The sequence below is a fragment of the Elaeis guineensis genome, chromosome 1, assembly GCF_000442705.2.
Source record: "Elaeis guineensis isolate ETL-2024a chromosome 1, EG11, whole genome shotgun sequence".
In the NCBI taxonomy this organism is placed as follows: domain Eukaryota; kingdom Viridiplantae; phylum Streptophyta; class Magnoliopsida; order Arecales; family Arecaceae; genus Elaeis; species Elaeis guineensis.
The window spans coordinates 86,560,947-86,569,109 of NC_025993.2; the positions used below are offsets into that span (position 1 = coordinate 86,560,947).

Genomic DNA, 8,163 nt, shown 5'->3' on the forward strand with positions numbered 1-8,163 from the left:
ATTCATCTTAAAAATTGAAAGAAATAAGGTTCAAGGAGGCCACACCATAAAAATTCAAATAAAAAATATTTAGAATCGACTCCTGAAGAATTTGAGTCAACTTCGGTATGCTAGCATCAAGTGGCATAGGTGTCGAGTCGACTCTTAAAAAGCTCAAGTCGACTATCTCAGAAAAGATAGAGAGCTGATTTTCTGAGTGCAGACCTCATGTCAACTATTGAAGACTTTGAGTCGACTCGAAGAAACCTCGATTTGACTCCAAATCTACCTAAGTCGATGCTACTGCGGCTGATAGCTTGGCTAGTTTTCCAAAAATTATGAATTTACACAATATCTCCAATAAAATAGTTCTCGGCTTCCAACATCTAGAAACCTATTTTTAAATATTCTAACAAGGATTTATGGGTGCCAAAGGCTTTAATGAAGCAAGAGAACATAAAAGAACACTAGTAGACAAGAGAGAAGTGCATTGAAAGGCCAACAATTTTTTTTGCACTATTGGTGAGCATTCAAGAAGAAAAAAGCTTGGTGAGCATTCAAGAAGAAAAGCAAAATTCCAACTACCTGCTTCTTGTGCATTCAAGTATTTTTCAAGAGGAAGAATGGTGTATTAATTACAAAGCTTCTCATTTCTTCAGCTTGAACTTCATCGACATTTTTATTTGCTCATTAAGGCTTAGAAAACAACTTTGATTGGTGTGCCTAAGAAAACCCAACTAGATTTAACTGTAATCCCAATAAAACAATTGGGTTATAATCTTGATAATTATAGTTGAAATTCAGAAGGGATAGCTTAAAGAGTGGATGTAGATATTGTGCTTGACACCGAACACTATAAAACTTGGTCTTTTGTGTGTGGCTTTGATATCTTCTATTTTGCTTTATTTATTACTTCATAACTTTATATATCCATTTATTGCTTCACTGTATCTTCACATAGCTTACTTAAATTATGTGCATATTTATTTTAAATTATAAAAAAATTTAGAAAATTGAATTCACCCCCTCTCTTGTGTTGTCTTGCTTGACAACAAGGGTGATATGCAGCAAGTCAAGCATACAGATAGTACATCTACATCAAGTGAAGCAATTTTGCACATTTTAGAGATATTGATAATGGTTAAGAAAACTTCCCATTGGATGCTAAACTATGACATGAAGATCTGAGAACAAGGCAATCTTTACAGTGCAAACTTATTCATAACACTATCCTCAATTGGCTGTGTCCCTTTAGGATATGGCTGATCAGTTAGAACCTTAAGTGGAATATTTCTTTCTGCCCATTGCTCTGGATCCACCCTGATCTCTCTAGCTACCACACTGGCTGGTCGTGGAAGGGACCTTAGCTCATCAAGCTCTAGCTCCTGCTGCTAACCTGCAAGCTATCTGATGATTGTATCATTATCCTTGTCAGCATAATCATTTAGTATCGGATAGTATACTTCAGTTGTACTTTCTCCTGAATATATTTTAGCCTCAACCTCAGATTATAGTGAACATATATAAAATCATTGAGGCACTTTTGTGTCAGAAAATTTCTCTATTTATCATTGATAAGGGTGAAAGTCGATCAATTACGCTCACAGCCACTAGCAGAGACCGTTTGAGAAAGAATGCAGACAGCCACACCTCTCAAATATTCTGCGAATATTTCAAAATGAATCTACCATTCAGCTGCAAAAGTAAAAATACATATCAAATTTTATGATATTATTAGGTATTTGATGTCAATCTATGCTGCTCATTATTGATATGTAAGTTACCTGAATTCATTTGCTTTTTGCTTAGGATAGCTGATGGGACTCCAAAGCTATCTGATCCCTCTCTAAACTATTTCATCTATAAAAAAATATATCATTAAATACAGATCAAATTCAGTTGAATAATTACATCTGTTTTAAACTAACATACCTCTTGTAGACACAAAGATGTGATTTCTGGATCGGACATCATCTTATATATCATATTACGAAGAGCAGTAAGAAGCTCGTTATCCATATCTATCTCAGAAATGATATGATGAAATCTCAGATTCAAATAATAAGCTACAAATAAATTTCATAATTGATTAAGTATACTTTTACAAGTATAAGAAAAAAATATTTTAAAATATTCTTGAATCCATGCTTACCTGCTAGATGCAAATCTCTATCCATCTGATAGTCCCAATGGTGCTCAATGATGTTAATGAATTCTTGAGCATGCTTCGGATCATTCTCACTGATCTGTTTCTTTGCCCTCTCCATCATGTAATATAAGAAGTCCATCTGGGGATATCTTTCACTATCTACGATGCGAAGCACCTCATATAATGGTTTAATAGCCTTCACTATCTTCTTAGCCTGCTGTCAAAATGACTTATTCATCATCAAGTTCTCCACATGACTTTCATCAGTGCCGGCCCTCACATATCTGCTCTCCTGCCACTCGATATTGACAAATATCTGACGTAAGGTTGCTTTCTTCTGAAGAAGACTATCAAGTACTATATAGTTGGTAGCAAATTATGTGATACCTGATCTTAAGATCTCTCCTCCAGTATACGTCCGCATCAATGAAAGAATCCATGTGTGATTGTAGATGAATCTAGTAATAGTCTGGACAATCTCCACTACCTGCAGCATCCTATGAATCTTCTCAATACCCATCAATATAAGATCAATGCAATATGCAGCATATGAGGTCCAGTATATCTGCGGTTGCTGCTCCATTAGTAACTCTCCGACAGCCTCATATTTTGGCCCATTATCTGTAATGACTTGCACGACATACTGCTCACCTACTGAATCAATCGCCTCCTCTATCAGACCAAAGATATATGCGGCATCATGCATCTTATCTGAAGCATCAATTGATTTATGAAAAAATACTTTTCCATCACAGTATGTCAAAAAATTAATGATGCTCTTTCTAGTAGGGCTGGTCCAACCATCACACATCACTGTCAGTCTATATGTAGGTCATTTAATCTTGTAAGAAGCAATCCATCTCTGCAGATCCTCTTTGTTACTATCAAGAAGCTAACCATAGATGTCTTTAAATCCTGACGGATCTACATTCTGACCAGCAGTCTCTATGGCTGAAATGACAGATCGATAGTAAGAATTACCTGCTGCATTTGCTAGAATATGACTGAAATAAAATCATGATCCAATAGCTCGCCACATATCCTTCTCTTATCCTTTTTCACTATAGTATCAATCCTCTGCTGCTTTGAATCCTTACTGAAAAAAGCATGTGGATCCAAATCATGGATAGTAGCTTCTGCTGGTATATCTCTGTAGGATCTCATCCTACTGCCAAAAACTCCTAACAAAGATGACATCTGTGTCTGCTACCTTTACCACCGGACTCTCTGACTGAGGTAGTCCTTCTGAACTCAAATTCTCTCTGATCGATCGCTGATCCAGACCCTGATTCATAGTATGATGATCCAAATTGCTCTCTATACCTGGCCATCTCCTTCTGTCGGTACTGATCAGCCAAGCTCGTCTGAATGACAGCCTCAATCTGTGCCTCCTCATCATCTAGAGCAGAAGCTCCTCTGACTCTCTAGAGTGATAAGAAGGTGGCTCTGTAGCTCGACGGTCCACTTCCATTCTCTTTTGCTTTGCCCTTTTCTTCGCTACTTTCGAATCAGTAAAGTACTTCTTCATCAACTATCAGACCTCTTATGGATATTTTCGATACATAGACACATCAGGATAACTACCAATCAGGTGCTGCTTCAACCTAGTCATCCCTCCTCCTTTGAATTCTATGCCGCACCATTTGTATTTTCAATGATGTTGAGCCGAGAGCATCTTACTATGATCCCAACTAATATCACGCTATGAATCTTTCTTCTTACTCATTTCTGTAAGTATAATAAAATATGATAGTTTAATAAATATTAAAAAAATATTATATATAAATTTTAAAAAATTTAATAATAATTTTAAAAGTCATAAATTTTAAAAAATATTATATACTTCAAATAATATTTTTAAATTAATTATAATATAATATTAATTTTATATATTTTTTATTTGATAATATTTTTTTATTAGTTAAATAATTTTAAAAATATTTTTTAATTTTAAAAATTTTTAAAAAATTCAAAGTTAGATTCATGTAGCTTGAATCATTCTAAACATGATTCTAAAATTTTAATTTTTTAATTTTTTAATTTATTTTTTTAATATTTTTTATAAATAAATATATATTTAAAAATATATAATTAATGAAAGTTAACGAATGTCACACTCTGAATCTTTCTTCTTATAAATTTTTGTAAGCATAATAAAATATAATAATTTAATAATTATCAAAAAAATATCATATATAAATTTAAAAAATTTTAATAATAATTTTAAAAGTTATAAATTCAAAAAATATGCTATATATTTCAAATAATATTTTTGAATTAACTAAAATATAATACTATTTTTACATATTTTTTATTTGATAATATTTTTTATTATTTAAATAATTATAAAAATATTTTTTAATTTTAAAAATTTTGAAAAAAAATTTGAGATTAGATTCAAGTAGCTTGAATCATTCTAAACATGATTCTAAAATTTTGATTTTTTATTTTTTTGAATTTATTTTTTTAATAATTTTTTTATGAATAAATATATATATTTAAAAAATATATAATTAATAAAAATTAATAATTTTAGTATCATCATGTAGATCTTCTAGAGATCTATCACATATGATCAAATCATACCAAAATCATTAATTTTGGTATGATTTCTTCTTATTTTTGTACTTCTCTATTCTTATCTTTTTTTAATCATAAAAATATAAAAAATAAAAAAATTACTAAAAAATAATATATTATCTTATTTTCGATCAAAAATCAGCATCTCCTCCAACCAGTGCTGTAATTTGATGAAATTTTTTCTCTTTTTTCTAATTTTTTTCGCACGTTGTTTAATGCCTGAGAGCTCGAGAGTTCTCTGAGAGAACTCTCGGGTCTCTTAGAGAAAGTATCTGGACTGCCACTAAATGACAGTCTAGACCCCACTACACCCCCACCCCCCACCTTCCCCCATGTGATTTTTGTCGGTACGGTTTGGTTCAACATCGAACCGAACCATACCGAGCCATACCACCTAGTTTCGGGCAGTATTGCCCTGAACCGTGCCGAATCGCTTGGTTTGGTGCGGTTCAGATGTGTTTTCTAAAAAGAATGGCCGAACTAGATCGACTAGCCACTAGTCTGATTCGGTACGCCCTGTATTGGGTGGTTCGGCCCGATACGGCATTCTCTAGCACCAGTGCAAGTGACTAAAATATTTAAAATCTTGATCAGATAAACCAGTCTGAAATCTAATTCAGTTTAATTACATAATATTTATTTTTGGATAAAAGAAAACACTTCAACATCCTAATCTTTTCGCTCACAGTCCACAATCCCATCCACACTAGATGTTGGCATCTTAAAAAAAAACAAAAATAGGAGTGAGCTAAAAGCCCAGTAAGTCACCTCTATTCATTATTCGATTAAGCATGTTATACATGAATCTCAGAATCATAATTTAAGAGTTCTGATTTATAATTTAAGGCATGCTGAGTTATGTAAAGTATATATGTATTCAAAATCATCAACATATGTAAATAATAGAAGAAGAAAATATATAACTTCTAATCATTATACTCAATTATTCAAACTCTCTCTCTCTCTTAGCTTTTGACTGTGGCCACGATCAGCCTGTGGCAAGCTCTAAAAGAGTTTAGATCTTGACTATAATATACTGCTTATCAGTATGCACCAATGATTGTCCTACTGGAAGCCCCAAAGGAATTAGCTCTAAAATCATATGAAAAATATGCCTGTGGTAGCATATACCAGTGATTGTCTCACTGGCGTGGTCCAAAAAAAAAGTAGCTCCTGACTACAACATGCTGTCAACCAGTATGCACCATTAATAGCCCCATTGGAGGCCCAAAAAGAGACTAGATCCTAACCGTGTGATCATAGTTAGACTAGAGAGGATACATTACAATTAATAAATTCAACAACTATTCAAAGTAGTAAAAGAGGATAGTTCATGCGTATGAAAATTTCAATTCATGCTTAATCCGATCATTCAAAGTTTGCTTACATAGAACATATATAATTCAAAATATACATATATACTATTCATTATTAAATTAAACTAACATCTTTCTATCAAGTTATGTAAAGAAAATCAATTTATATAGATATAATTGAATATTAGATAGAGGAACCTACCATAGCTCATAAGACATAATTATCACCAAGGTATATTATACATGACCTAGATGATTGCAATCAAAGATTAGGTTTACATCTAAAGCACATAAATTACTATTTAAAACTCAAGTATCCAAAGGGTCATCAGAATTATGGGGCTTGCTCAAAATTATTCATATAAGAAAAACTCTGCATCAAGGATAGGACTCCAAATCATTTTGATCAGTAGTTAGGATTATGGTACACATCCTAAATCTAAGCTAGTCCTCCTAATATCATCTATTCCTAATATAGAAATCATAGAAAGAGTCGTAATCACCTCAATCATAGGATTGATTCTCAGAATTCAATGCGCATCCTTGATCTAGTACTTCATGCTCACCTTGATCTACAAGAATGTTAAATTGGATTAGAGAGAAAGATAAGATGGTGGCCGGTCCTATATTGATCACTCAAGTATGAGGGAATCTATAAATAAATAATGAGAAAGAGAGAGATAGGTGAGGCATCTATAAAGATGAGAGAAAAAAATAAAAGAATATAGTAGATAGGGGTAAGCAAAAATCGAACCTGAAACAATCAAACTGGTGAAATCGAACCAAACCACAAGTTTGGTTTGGTTTAAAATTTTATTCGATTTGTTTTGGTTGGTTTTTGATATATAAAAAATAGATGTGGATTAGTTTAGATTTGTCAATAAATAAAATCATTCTCAAACCAAATCAAACCGGCTTTAATAAAACGACATCATTTTGATTAGGGTATTGTTTATGTTGGAGTATTAATGTACTAGAAAATCATTCTGAATTTTTGTTGTTGTTTATCAATTTAGTTTTGTGTTGATTAGTCTTAAACCCTAAATGACTTACTTACTGAATTGTTTATTTTGATTGTAATGTGTTGGGGATCTTTATCTTAATCTTTAATGATGGTATTTGTTTAAGAATTTTATTTTGTTGAGTGATAATATCTTATGTCAATTTAAATTATTTTATATGATAAATTCTCTTGGTGTACTCTTGTATGAAAAAAAAACAAATCTTCATGAATCACAAAAAAAAAAAATCGGCAAACCAAACCAAACCAGATCATTTAAACCATGTTAGTTTGGTTTGGTTTCAATCTTCTATTGTCCAGTTTGGTTTCTAGAAATACCGAACTATTTAGGACTGGTTTGACTTAGGTTTGAGCATGAAATCGATCCAAACTAAATCATGCTCACCCCTAATAGCAGAGAAGAAACAATCTTGATGGTGACCTTCTTAGCAACAAGAATAATAGGAAGGTAAAGGAAGATTTACCAAAGGGTAGTGGAGATAGCAAAGCCTGATCAAAGGTGATAGCTTCTGGTGGAGTTGCAGCGATGAAGCTTCGAATCAAGGGAGAATAGAGGAAGAAGAGATATTGATGTCAACAAAATAGTGGCTCTTAAGCGTGGTGTCACAATGGCTAATAGAGATGAGGAATGAGAGAAAGAAGATGAAGAGGGAGATGGCTTGGTGGAGCAACAATAGGAAGTGAATTTATGGAGGTATTGGGGTATCATTCTCACCCTCTCATGCATGGAGTAGAAGAAGGAAGGAAGAGGGTACAATCCACTCTTTCTTGGCTGGTTCTACTAAACAAGGTGGAATATTCTATTCCCTTATTGGTTGAGCAAAAATGGAAAAGAGAGGTAGGCAAGATGTGGTTGACTTTTTTTTTCTCTTTTTCTTTTTGAATGACACAAAACAAAATTGAAAAATATTTTGTAGATTTTGAATTTAAATAAATTCATATTGAGGGCTAAATCAAGAAGTTTCTTACAATAATGGTAGATTGATCATGATATCTAGAATCTTTACTTCTTGGCTACCAAGAATAGGAGACTAGATTCAGTTAGTTTAGAAAGATAATTGAACCTCAAATCTCTCTCTCACTAGCTACCCAAAATGGCCTAGATAGAAAGCTGGGTG

The 8,163-nt window shown here is 32.7% G+C and overlaps 1 pseudogene; it reads right to left on the reverse strand.

Moving 5' to 3' along the window:
• Positions 1 to 1,570: 1,570 nt before the first annotated feature.
• Positions 1,571 to 2,939, reverse strand: LOC140856118 (uncharacterized; annotated as a pseudogene).
• Between the last annotated feature and the right edge of the window lie 5,224 nt (positions 2,940 to 8,163).